At 41.1% G+C, this 12,108-nt stretch overlaps 1 protein-coding gene and 1 pseudogene across 1 annotated transcript in view; both read right to left on the bottom strand.

Moving 5' to 3' along the window:
• The window catches only part of LOC141182811 (gastrula zinc finger protein XlCGF66.1-like), a 257,706-nt gene that overhangs the window by 142,582 nt on the left and 103,016 nt on the right, over nt 1-12,108 (bottom strand). The gene's annotated exons all lie outside the window — the stretch shown is intronic.
• LOC141182814 (uncharacterized) overlaps nt 1-12,108 on the bottom strand; it is a 209,451-nt pseudogene that overhangs the window by 169,530 nt on the left and 27,813 nt on the right.

The following is a 12,108-nucleotide window of genomic DNA, read 5'->3' as shown; positions in this document are numbered from 1 at the left end:
GGACCGATCTTGTGTGAGAGCAGGTGACTCCCATGGGTCAGATGGCAGGAACTGACCGGTACAGCGGATGAGCATGACAGGAAGGCTGACGGGTGGTCCAGGTAGTTAAGCAGACAGGTTCGGCAGATAGCCAGACGGGTGCTCCGGGTAAACAGACTGGTGGACACGGCAGGTAACTGGCAGGTGCTTCCAGGTAAGTAGGCCGGCGAGCACAACTATAGACCGACTGGCGGGCTGGACTGCAGAAAGACTGGCGAGCAGGACTTACAGGCAGCGGGACCTGAGGGCTGAAGCAAGTGTTAGCACACGGAACAACAACCTTGCACAGGCACCTCCATATTGAAGGAGGTGCTTTAAATAGGGGAAGTCCTCCAGCCATTGGCCGGGGACTTTTTAGGATGGCGCGAGCAGCTCCTTTAAGAGGGAGGGAGCGCGCGCACCCTAAGCACAGTGCCCAGGAAGCTGCGCACAGTGCACGCCACAGTAGCTGCAGGAGGGGAGCCGGAAGACGCCGGACCAGGGCCGTGGCGGTGAGGGGAACGGTGTCTCTGCCCGGCAGGAGGCGGTGACGGGAACTGTGTCTCTGCCCGGCAGGAGGCAGAGACGCCGATGCTACCAATATCATATTAATTCCTGACCCTTGACCTGTGAATGATGGCTTGAAAGGACAAATGTGAACTACAAAAAGGGGTCTCTGCATCTGTTCATGGGAGACATTACAGGATGAGAGCCTAAGGGATCACAGTCCTGGCTGGAAAGATACAGAACTGCTCCAGTGATCATTGCTGAACTCTGAGACGATGTGAAGAATCCAGGTTTGAACAATGAGGTCACTTGGCCACATATCTCACGACTCTAATACCGGGAGGCCAGCGGAAGGGAGAGACTGTGTCATTTTGCACCATTTTATGTATTTGCCAGGACTGTTCTATGTTATTAATTGCTGGTGGTTCAATAAATTATTGCCACACTGTTTACCATCACCCTGTGTTGTCTGAGTAGTGTTCTGCCCACGGAAGACCCCGTGTCTTCACACCTTCCTTCAATTATATGAAGTTTGCCAGTGCTGTATGCCGAAAAACAGGGCAATTTTTTGAATAATTCTTTTCACTCCTCTGTCTAAAATTGTCTAAAACCTGGCTGTGGCCAGTTTATGGTGAAATTATGTTCCTTCAACTAACGGATTATTGCCTCAACAGTACTCACTAAAACCTTCAGCAGTTTAGAAATTCTTCTGTTACTAATGCAATTAGTATGTTTTGCAAATATAAGGCTGCAAGGGTATTGAGACAGCTCACTGGTTTTACTCATCAAGATGCTCCAGTGTGGAATTCTGGTGGGAATTTCTTGTCAATAGCACCTTTAGATATAAATCTACTTAGAAAATTAATGACGTGTTTAATACTTATTTCACCTGCAGTATAATAATGTGAAATATCAACTGCACATTAAATATTGCTTTTTATTGCTTTTTGGATTAAATAATTTAGTAACTGCATATATTTTTAATTATAATATACTGTATTTTTCTGACTATAAAACACACCTAATCATAAGACGCATAAAAAGTTTAGACAGCAGAAAAAAGGAAAAACATTTTTTTCTACTAATTAAATCTTAATTGATGGTGTTAAGTGTAGTACCTGTGTGTATACTGGTGTGTGAAGACAAAGGAAAATCTGGCCACTTGCAGGTGGAGGGGTATGAACTACTCTTAATTATGCCAGAGGTACTATTCTTTTGTTTAGTAAGTCAAGGGACATGAGCCACTGTTTCATGCAAGACTGTCCAGTGCCCCTTTTTGTATGCTAATTGGTGGAATAGCTACTGATTATGGATTGCATCAGCCCCTGGCGATGTACTAGACTGCATCACTTGGAGGATAATAATGCAGTCTAATTGAACAATGAAGGAACAGCCATGACGATCCCCCCCCCCCCATTCTTGTAGGACAATGCCCTGCAATGGAAGCTGGAGATTATAAAAAGGGTCTGGTCCTGTCACCGGTGTGATTCCACAGGACTTCAGCCTAGGGACTATGGTTCCAACTGTTGGATTACAGAACTGCTCCACTGCCCAACAATAGTAACATAGTAACATAGTTAGTAAAGCCGAATAAAGACTTGCGTCCATCAAGTTCGACCTGTTAGTTCTGTAATTGCTAAAGTTGATCCAGAGGAGGGCAAAAACCCCAAATGATTTGGCCAATCTTCACCTGAGGAAAAATTCCCTCCCGACTCTGAAACCAGCAGTCAGAATAAATCCCTGTATCAACCTACTATTTTATTTTATTTTTAAGTATATGCTGAAATCTGCCTGGTATCTAGAAATGCATCCAGTCCCCGCTTGAACTGGTGTAGTGAATCCGACATTACCGTCTCCTCACTCAGTGAATTCCATATTCTCACTGCTCTTACCGTAAAGAACCCCTTCCTATGCTGGTGCTGAAACCTTTTCTCTTCCAGTCTTAGTGAATGCCCTCTTGTTACCGTAATATCCCTCCTTTTGAACAAATCCCGGGCAAGATCTCTATACTGTCCCCTAACATATTTGTACACATTTATTATGTCCCCCCTCAACCCTCTCTTTTCCAGGCTGAATAGTCCTAGTTTTGACAACCTCTCTGGGTATTGCAGTCCCTCCATTCCCTTTATTAATTTTGTTGCCCTCCTTTGTACCTTTTCAAGCTCATTTATATCCTTTCTATATATTGGGGCCCATAACTGAGCACAGTATTCCAAGTGTGGTCTGACCAGTGCTTTGTACAGTGGAAGAACAATGTTCTCATCCTTTGCAGCTATACCTCTTCTGATACATCCCATTACCCTGTTTGCCCTTACAGCAGCGGCCTGACTTTGGGCACTCCAATTTAGTTTGCTATCAATCAAGATGCCCAAGTCCTTCTCCATCTCTGAATTCCCCAATGATTTCCCATTCAGTGAGTACTGGTGACTTCCATTTTTCCTTCCCATATGTATGACCTTACATTTCTCCTCGTTAAACCTCATTTGCCATTTAATGCTCCACCTACCCAGCTTATCCAAATCCCTCTGTAGGTCTGCACTGTCCTCTTTTGTATTAATTGTTTTACATAACTTTGTGTCATCTGCAAATATTGATATTTTACTATTTATCCCGTTGACTATGTCGTTAATAAAGATATTAAATAACATTGGGCCTAGTACAGACCCCTGTGGTACCCCACTAGTGACGCTTACCCAATCTGAGTATATTCCATTTATAACCACCCTCTGCCTTCTATCCCTTAGCCAGTTAGCTACCCACTTGCAGACATTTTCCCCCAGCCCCATCATTCTCATTTTGTATACCAACCTATTATGTGGCACGCTATCGAACGCTTTTGAGAAGCCGAGATACACGACATCCACTGGTTCCCCCTGATCTACTCGAGAGCTAACCTCCTCGTAGCAGTCAATCAGGTTTGTTTGGCAGGAGCGATTCCTCATGAATCCATGTTGGTTCGGGATTAAAAGATTATTAGCATCAAGATGCTCCGTAATTGCCTCTTTAATGAAGCTTTCAAAAATTTTGCCCACAACGGACGTCAGACTCACCGGCCGATAGTTTCCGGCGTCACTTTTCGCTCCCTTCTTGAATATTGGCACTACATTCGCCTGTCGCCAATCAAGTGGCACAGACCCAGTCTCAACAGAGTCCTTAAATATAAGATATAACGGTCTGTCTATCACAAAAATTATTTAATAGATTAGCTTTATCCTCATCTTTCTCTATGATTTTGCCTTCCTCACTTTTTATCGGTCCAATATTATCCGATTTAATCCTTTTACTATTTATATACGTAAAGAACAGTTTGGGATTTGATCTACTTTCCCTAGCAATACGTCTCTCTGTTTCCTCCTTCGCTATTTTTATTTGTTTTTTACAGGTTCTCGTTTTTGCCTTGTAACACATTAGTGCCTCCTTACTGTTTTCCTGTTTTAATCTCTTGAATGCCTCTATTTTGCTATTTAACGCCCCTTTTACGTTCTTGTTCAACCATATTGGTTTCCTCTTATTTCTGGCCCTTTTATTCCCATACGGTATATATCTCTCGCACTGAGTATTCAGAATTCTTTTGAAGGTTTCCCATTTACTATTCGTATTCCTTTGATTAAGAACTTTGTCCCAGTCAATAAGTTGAAGGCTTTCTTTCAGCTGATCAAACTTCGCCCTCCTAAAGTTTAATGTTTTTGTTGTTCCCTTATTGATAACCCTACTGAAGGGCATTTTGAAGTCGATAATATTATGGTCGCTATTACCTAGGTGCCCCCCTATCTGTACCTCAGTTATTCTATCAGGCCTATTAGTCAATATTAAGTCCAACACGGCCTTCCCTCTCGTTGGTTCCTGTACTAGTTGGGAGAGATAATTATCCTTAATATTTGTCAAGAACCTTTTTCCTTTCTGAGATCTACAGGTTTCTGTTTCCCAGTCAATATCCGGGTAGTTGAAATCCCCCATTACAATCACTTCATTATGTTTTGCTACTTTGTCTATTTGTCCTAATAGCAGATTCTCATTCTCCTCTGTTATATTTGGTGGCTTATAGCAGACCCCCAGTAATATTTTATTATTATTTTTAGTTCCCTCTATCTCTACCCACATGGACTCCACCCCCTCTTCTCCCTCTCCTATATCTTCCCTTAGTCTGGGTTTTAGACATGACTTTACATATAAGCAGACTCCTCCGCCTTTCCCCTGTTTCCGGTCCCTTCTAAATAAACTATAATCTAATAAATTTACCGCCCAGTCGTAGCTATCATCTAGCCAAGTCTCTGTTATACCTACGATGTCATACCTCTCCTCCGATATAAGCGCCTGCAGCTCATCCGCCTTATTGGTCAGGCTTCTTGCGTTGGTCAGCATGCAAGATAAAACTTTGGGGTTATTTAGCATCTTATTCTTCTCTAACGATCTAACTGTACTATCCCCACCCCCTCTCCACCCTCATTATATTCACTTCTCCCCTTCCCCCTTGCTTGCCTCACATCCCACCTATTTCCTTGGTTCCCCCCCCCCGTCTCTAGTTTGAGACGGGGGGGGGAAGGAAACCCACAAATTAATTTGAATGATCCAGGTTGGGACAATTAGGTCACCTGGCCACATAGCTCGGTGTTATTGGTCAGCTTCCTAAGCTTGCCGCTACCTCCTCTTTGTAGATGCCCACCAAAAGAGGGGGTTTCTGGTTGGAGTAGTTGGTCCGTTGGAAGGTCCTTGAGCTACTTGGGACGTGCAGCCTCTGTGCAGGTCCAGGTACCTTCCTCTCCTGCTGTGCACTAATCAGATAAGCATAGGGCTGAAGGAGAGAGCAAACTTATCTCAGAGATCAGGAAAGACACTGTCTCAGCATTCACCACTGTCACAGGAAGCTATCTCCAGTCAATAAGATGCACTTTTTTCTTGCTAAATGTGTCTTAAAGTCCAACAAATACAGTAAGTTCTAAAGTAATTTCCCTTTCTCATTTAATTGTATGACTGTCTGTTGTATGTTTTTGTACAATTTGTCAATAACATATATAGACTCTCCCTGTCTGAGTTAATTTTGATGGTCAACAAAATACGATTTTCCAATAATTAATTTTTCACACTCTTGGTATGTTAATGGCTCCCTGCGTGGGATTATTGATGTTTAAAGGGGTTGTCTAAGTAGTAGACAAACATTTTTACATGTTTCATCCTGTTAAAATAAAATCAATTCTTGACAGGAGAATTTCACCTTTTACCATGTGAGATAGGAGATCATCTGAATTCCGGAGTAATACTCTGTTTATTTTGTTCATTAACAAAGAGACAAGTGAGATGCTCAGCAGGCTGTCTGACACTAATACATTTTGATAACATTTACATAGGCAATGCAAAATATAGACAATCAGATATGAGAGGTAGTTAAAACTAGTTCTTGCTGCAGACTATAGATAATATTTTAAGCATACTGTGTTTTAAAAGATACGGTTACTGTCTACACATATCTCAGAATGTCAGTTGTTTCTAACCGCAAAGATAACATCTGTCTACTTTTCAGTCATGCTATGATCTTTTGATAAACCTATATTTATAATAACATACAGTACAGACCAAAAGTTTGGACACACCTTCTCATTTAAAGATTTTTCTGTATTTTCATGACTATGAAAATTGTACATTCACACTGAAGGCATCAAAACTATGAATTAACACATGTGGAATTATATACTTAACAAAAAAGTGTGAAACTTTGTGTTCCCGGGGCGCATGTTAAGTTGTTATGCCATGTGAGCCCTGTGCCCAATCATTGCTGGCATAACTTTTAACAATGACAAAAGATGAGGAATGACAAAGGGTTGTCCTAAAAGTGGACAACTCATTTAAGAGGATACAATTTTCAGTTAAAACATTTCCAACATTCAGAACATGAAAAAGGCTTCTTCCCTGTGTGAATTATTTGGTGACTAGAAAGAGATGATTTCTTAACAAAACATTTTCCACATTCTAAACTTTTATGGGATGGAAAATACATGGCCAGAAAAAAAAATGCAGTTAAAGAATTCTTTTGAGAACCCTGCTATAAGAAATGGAAATAAAGAACAAAAACAACAAATTCTGAATGAAACACACATATTCAAAAGTCAACAAAGATAATAGTGTATTTCTCCTGGCTTAACAAATCTAAAAATCTGGCTGATTAAGATTAGAAGCTGTGGTCCAGATATATTACATCCTAGGGTATTAAAGAGTTAGCAGAGTAAATTGCAGAACCACTAGCCAGAATCTTTGAAAAATCCTGTAGGAGACATCCCAGAAGATTGGAGAAGGGCAAATGTTGTTCCTATCTTCAAAAAAGGAAAGAAGATGGAGCCTAGAAATTACAGGCCAGTGAGCCTTACTTCTATACCAGGAAAGATCTTTGAACAAATAATTAAACAGCATGTATGCAAGTACTTGGATAAAAAATACAGTAATGAACCAGAGCCAGCATGGATTTGTAGCAAACAAGTTATGTCAGACTAATCTAATTCCCTACTATGATGAAATCACTGAGTGGCTGGATCAGGGAAATGCGGTAGATATAATAAATCTCGACCGCAGCAAACCATTTGATAAAGTATCTCATACTATCCTTATTGAAAAAATGACCAAGTATGAGATTGACAAGGCTACGGTTAGGTGGATTCATAACTGGCTCAGTGATCGTACGCAAAGAGTGGTAATAAATGATTGGTCATCCAATTGGAAGAGTGTTTCAAGTGGGGTACCACAAGGCTCAGTCCTGGCCCCAATGTTGTTCAACATTTTTATAAATGATCTAGATAAGGGAACTGAAGGTAAAGTAATCAAATTTGCAGATGATGCAAAACTAGTAGGGATAGCTAACACTACAGAAGACAGAGAAAGGATTCTGAAGCATCTAGATAAGTTTGAACAATGGGCAGCGACTAATAAAATGGCAATTAACAGGGAGAAATGCAAGATTCTACATCTGTGCAAGGAAAAGGAAAATTACAGTTACAGAATGGGAGGAATAGAACTAAGCAACAGCCCTTTTTTAACACTTGAGTCAACAGTGTGCTGCAGCAGCAAAAAGGCAAATACAGTTCTGGGATGTATTAAAAGAAGCATAGTCTAGATCATGTGAAGTAGTTATCACTCTGTACTCCTCCTTGGTCAGGCCTCATCTGGAAAATAGTGTCCAGTTCTGGGAACCACATTTTAAAAAGGACATTGAAAAACTGGAGCAAGTTCAAAGAAGAGCGACCAAAATGGCGAGAGGACTGCAAACTATGGCCTATGAGGAAAGGTTAAAGGATTTGGGAATGTTAAACTAGCAAAAATGAAGGCTAAGACGAGTCTTAAAAGCTGTCTACAAATATCTGAAGGGATGTCACAGTGTAGCAGGAACATCCTTACACTCATTTGCACATGGAAACACGAGGAGCAATAGAATGAAACTGAAAGGGAGAGGATACAGACTAGATATTAGAACAAACATTTTGACAGTGAGGGTGTTCAATGAGTGGAACAGGCTGCCACAAAAGGTGGTGAGCTCTCCTTCAATGGAAGTCTTCAAACAGAGTCTGGACAGGCATCTGTCTGAGCTGGTTTGGTAAATCCTGCAAAGAGCAGGAGGCTGGACACGATGGCTCTGGACGTCCCTTCCAACTCTGACATTCTATGATTCTATGAACAGGAAAAAGGCTTTTTCCCTGTGTGGGTCCTCTGGTGTCTAACAAAATGCGATTTCTGGTTAAAACATTTCCCACATTCTAACCATGAAAAAGGCTTCTCTCCTGTGTGGGTTCTCTGGTGTATAACAAGATTCCATTTCTGGATAAAACATTTCCCACATTCTGAACATGAAAAAAGCTTCTTCTCTGTGTGGGTTCTCTGGTGCTTAGCAAAATCTGATTTGTCGTTAAAACATGTCCCACATTCTGAACATGGAAAAGACTTCTTCCCTGCGTGATTTCTCTGGTGACTATCAATATGCACTTTCTGGTTAAAACATTTTCCACATTCTGAACAAGAAAAAGGCTTTTCCCCTGTGTGGGTTCTCTGGTGCTTAATGAAATCTGACTTTTGGTTAAAACTTTTCCCACACTCTGAACATAAAAATGACTTCTCCCCTGTGTGAGTTCTCTGGTGAGTAACAAGATGTGATTTGCATACAAAACATTTCCCACATTCTGAACATGAAAAAGGCTTCTCTCCTGTGTGGGTTCTCTGGTGCTTAATATAATCTGACTTCTGGTTAAAACTTTTCCCACACTCTGAACATGAAAATGGTTTCTCCCCTGTGTGAGTTCTCTGGTGACTAGCAAGGTGGGATTTGTATCTAAAACATTTCCCACATTCCAAACATGAAAAAGGCTTCTGTCCTGTGGGAGTTCTCTGGTGACTAACAAGGTGTAATTTGCATACAAAACATTTCCCACATTCTGAACATGAAAAAGGCTTCTACCCTATGTGTGTTCTCTGGTGACTAACCAAATCTGATTTCTGGTTAAAACATTTCCCACATTCTGAACAGGAAAAAGGCTTCTCCCCTGTGAGAGTTCTCTGGTGATTTACCAAAACTGATTTATGGTTAAAACATTTCCCACATTCTGAACATGAAAAAGGCTTCTCCCCTGTGTGAGTTCTCTGGTGTATGACAAGATTCCATTTCTGGATAAAATATTTCCCACATTCTGAACATGAAAATGGCTTCTCCCCTGAGTGAGTTCTCTAGTGCCTAACAAGATCTGATTTCTGGTTAAAACATCTCCCACACCTGGAACAAGAAAATTTATTCTACACTGTGTGAATTTTTTGATGTTTAAGAAAATAAAGGGGAAAGCGGGGATAACTATTTCCATATTCTGAACATAAAAATGGCTTCTTTGCTTTAGGAGCAATTTGTTTTTTAATGCTTATTTTGTGACTTTGAATTTCCTTAGTAGTCGCTAATGAATCAGAAGACAGGACTGGTTTCATAGGATCAGATGACAGATCTTTGCTGTGAAGGGATGATGGTATATTTGGAGCAATGCCATTCACTTCAGTTGTATCCTGTGTGATATCAAGCTCATCCCATTTAAAAATTGAAGATGTCAGCTGTCCCTCTGATCTCCTGGTACAGTCATCTGCTAAGAATAAAACCAATTGTTATTTTTAATTAAATATTATTGCATTTTATATTTTTGAACATTTCTACTTAAATTGTCCTTAGAAATGGCAAGTTATGTAAAAATATTGTATTATTCACCAAGACAATGACAGTTCACAGTCTAATAGACTGTGCCCAAACCACATTTAGTATCCATGTATTTGGCATTGATGTAGTGAGAAGAACCCACTTAATTCATGGTGTGTGTCTCCTGGAGCACAATCTGGGCACTATGTGTTGTGTAATAAAATGGCATATTTGCAATTTTCACTCTCCATCATCCACCGCGTGCTAATTTCCGGAAAGTAGCTGTGAAGTCAAAATCGTCACTACTCTGTGGGGATTTCTACTGCTCTGGTTTTCTGCCATTTTGTCGTATTAGAACTTCTGCAATTGGTGTGTCCCATTTTCTCTGGAATCTGCTCCTGCGACGTCTCTCAGCAGGAGCCGCCTTATTCATTCTGCAGGCGGTGGTGGTGATGGCGGAGATGACCGAATCAAAAGCTCTGGGCAGCACAGGCTCTCTTCAGCCCCTAAGATTATGGTGCCTGGGACCAGTAGTACCACCCAGTCTGGCAGTATGGGCGTATGTGCTGTCAGCTGAAGTAATCTGCTCCCTACTTCAGGCAATGGGAAAGCACCACACCCTACTAAAGCTGGAAGCATATTGCCGGAAGCTGCCAGATACAGCCTTGTTCTCCTCTGGTTCAGTCCTCTGTGCTCAGCTCCCGGCTTGTGTATTTGTTTCCTGTTATGACCCCGGCCCGTTTACTGACCACTCTTGTGTCTTCTGAGTTTGTATTTTCTCTGCCCTCCTGGTAACGACACGGCTACTTGATTATTCTTCTTCTTCCCATCTCACTCCACAGAACAGCAGGTAGCACTGTGGCCCAAACCTAGGGGTCTCTGAGTAAGTCCAGATCCATATGGAGGGGTTAAAAAAGTTAAAGGACGATGGGCAAAACTGTGAACAAACCCAATAACACAACTACTGAAATGATGAAGCTGAACTGTATTCTTCAGAAAAAAAATGAGTAACTAGTGGTGAAACCTCTCTGGGGTAATTAGAGTATGGGGCACGGTGGCTCTTCGTAATCTAAACTATCGTAAGGGCCAATATTTTCTATCAGATGAGTGTCAAGAAGAAATATTAGACATTTAAAAATAACTTTTTATAATAGTGCAGAGCTGAGGTGTCTTAAATTTAGATCTCGGGCATTTGGAAGAGGCAATGGAAACCTTTTTTAAAGACTACCAGGGAGTTACAGATTCACATAAGTGAGGCAGGCCGATCTCATCACAATCAAGCTATCATACAGAATGAACCTGTTAAAAAAAGACATAAAAATATATGATACATCCTCAACAAGAAAGTATGTTTCGGGGGAGAACGCCAACACTAAACTGGAGTTGCACTCATTTATGGTGGACCATTGGAGCTACTATGAGTCCTGACCAGAAGAGTAGAGAAAGTATTAGTGCCCCCATTTCAGGAGAGATTGTGCAGTAATCTGAATTCATTAGGACCGAAAACATAATGGAATTTATGACGTGGAGTGAATCCATGAAACCAGGGCTGGAGCCAACACATCTCCTGCAGGCGTGAATAAATGTATATTACAGCCATCAGCCATGCACAGCTTAGAGATATATCATGGCACAGGTGTAATGTTTTCTGTATAGTTTATCACAATCCTGTTTGAAGTTAGTTGGTTTAAAAAGAAATTTAAAAGTCGGGATAAAGGGAAACTCTGTTGTTATTGTACAGAAATTCACACTTGGCCTCACTGCACATTTAATGCTGTCGATAATAAAAGTGAAGTTTGGCCAGAAAGACTGGACCTGGTCTTGTAGGGACCATATGAGGACATTCAGCAGCACAGAAGGGAGAGAAGGTAGATTCATCCAATAAGATATCAGGGATCTAGGAAGCCAACAGCATCATTACCCTCCACTTTCTCTTACAGACCCATCATTATATTTTTCTTCAAGTGATTTTCCAACTTGTCAGCACATTCTTCATACGCTGTCATTTGGCTTTGTATTTTACAGATATAGACAGGTAAGGGTCAGCGTCTTCTTATCCCATGGGGTAGGTTGTAAGTTCTATAGAAAAGGGCTTTCATTACCCAAAGTCATTTGAACAATTTTTTGGTGGATTAGCATGTTGTGATCTAGCGGAAAAATGGTGATCACACGATTGTGATATGGCCAGATTGCGCCACCAATAAAGCAGCCATAGCCGGTGACTGAGAAGAATCTGTGACTTCTCTGCATTTAGTGGTTACTACTCACCTGGGTAATCATATGTAGGAATCTCCTCTTTACACCGCTCATCACCCCTCACATATGTCTCTGTAGTATTAATATGGGTCAGATCTTCACCCTGAAACAAATATTGTAAAAGTCACAGACAGATGGAGAAGTCCCATCTCCACCGTTCTCATTACACAAGTATAAAACAT

This window comes from Phyllobates terribilis, unplaced genomic scaffold, assembly GCF_046119375.1.
Source record: "Phyllobates terribilis strain yellow unplaced genomic scaffold, ASM4611937v1 Scaffold_36__1_contigs__length_13169755, whole genome shotgun sequence".
Classification (NCBI taxonomy): Eukaryota; Metazoa; Chordata; class Amphibia; order Anura; family Dendrobatidae; genus Phyllobates; species Phyllobates terribilis.
This window is presented reverse-complemented; position numbering and strand designations above follow the sequence as displayed.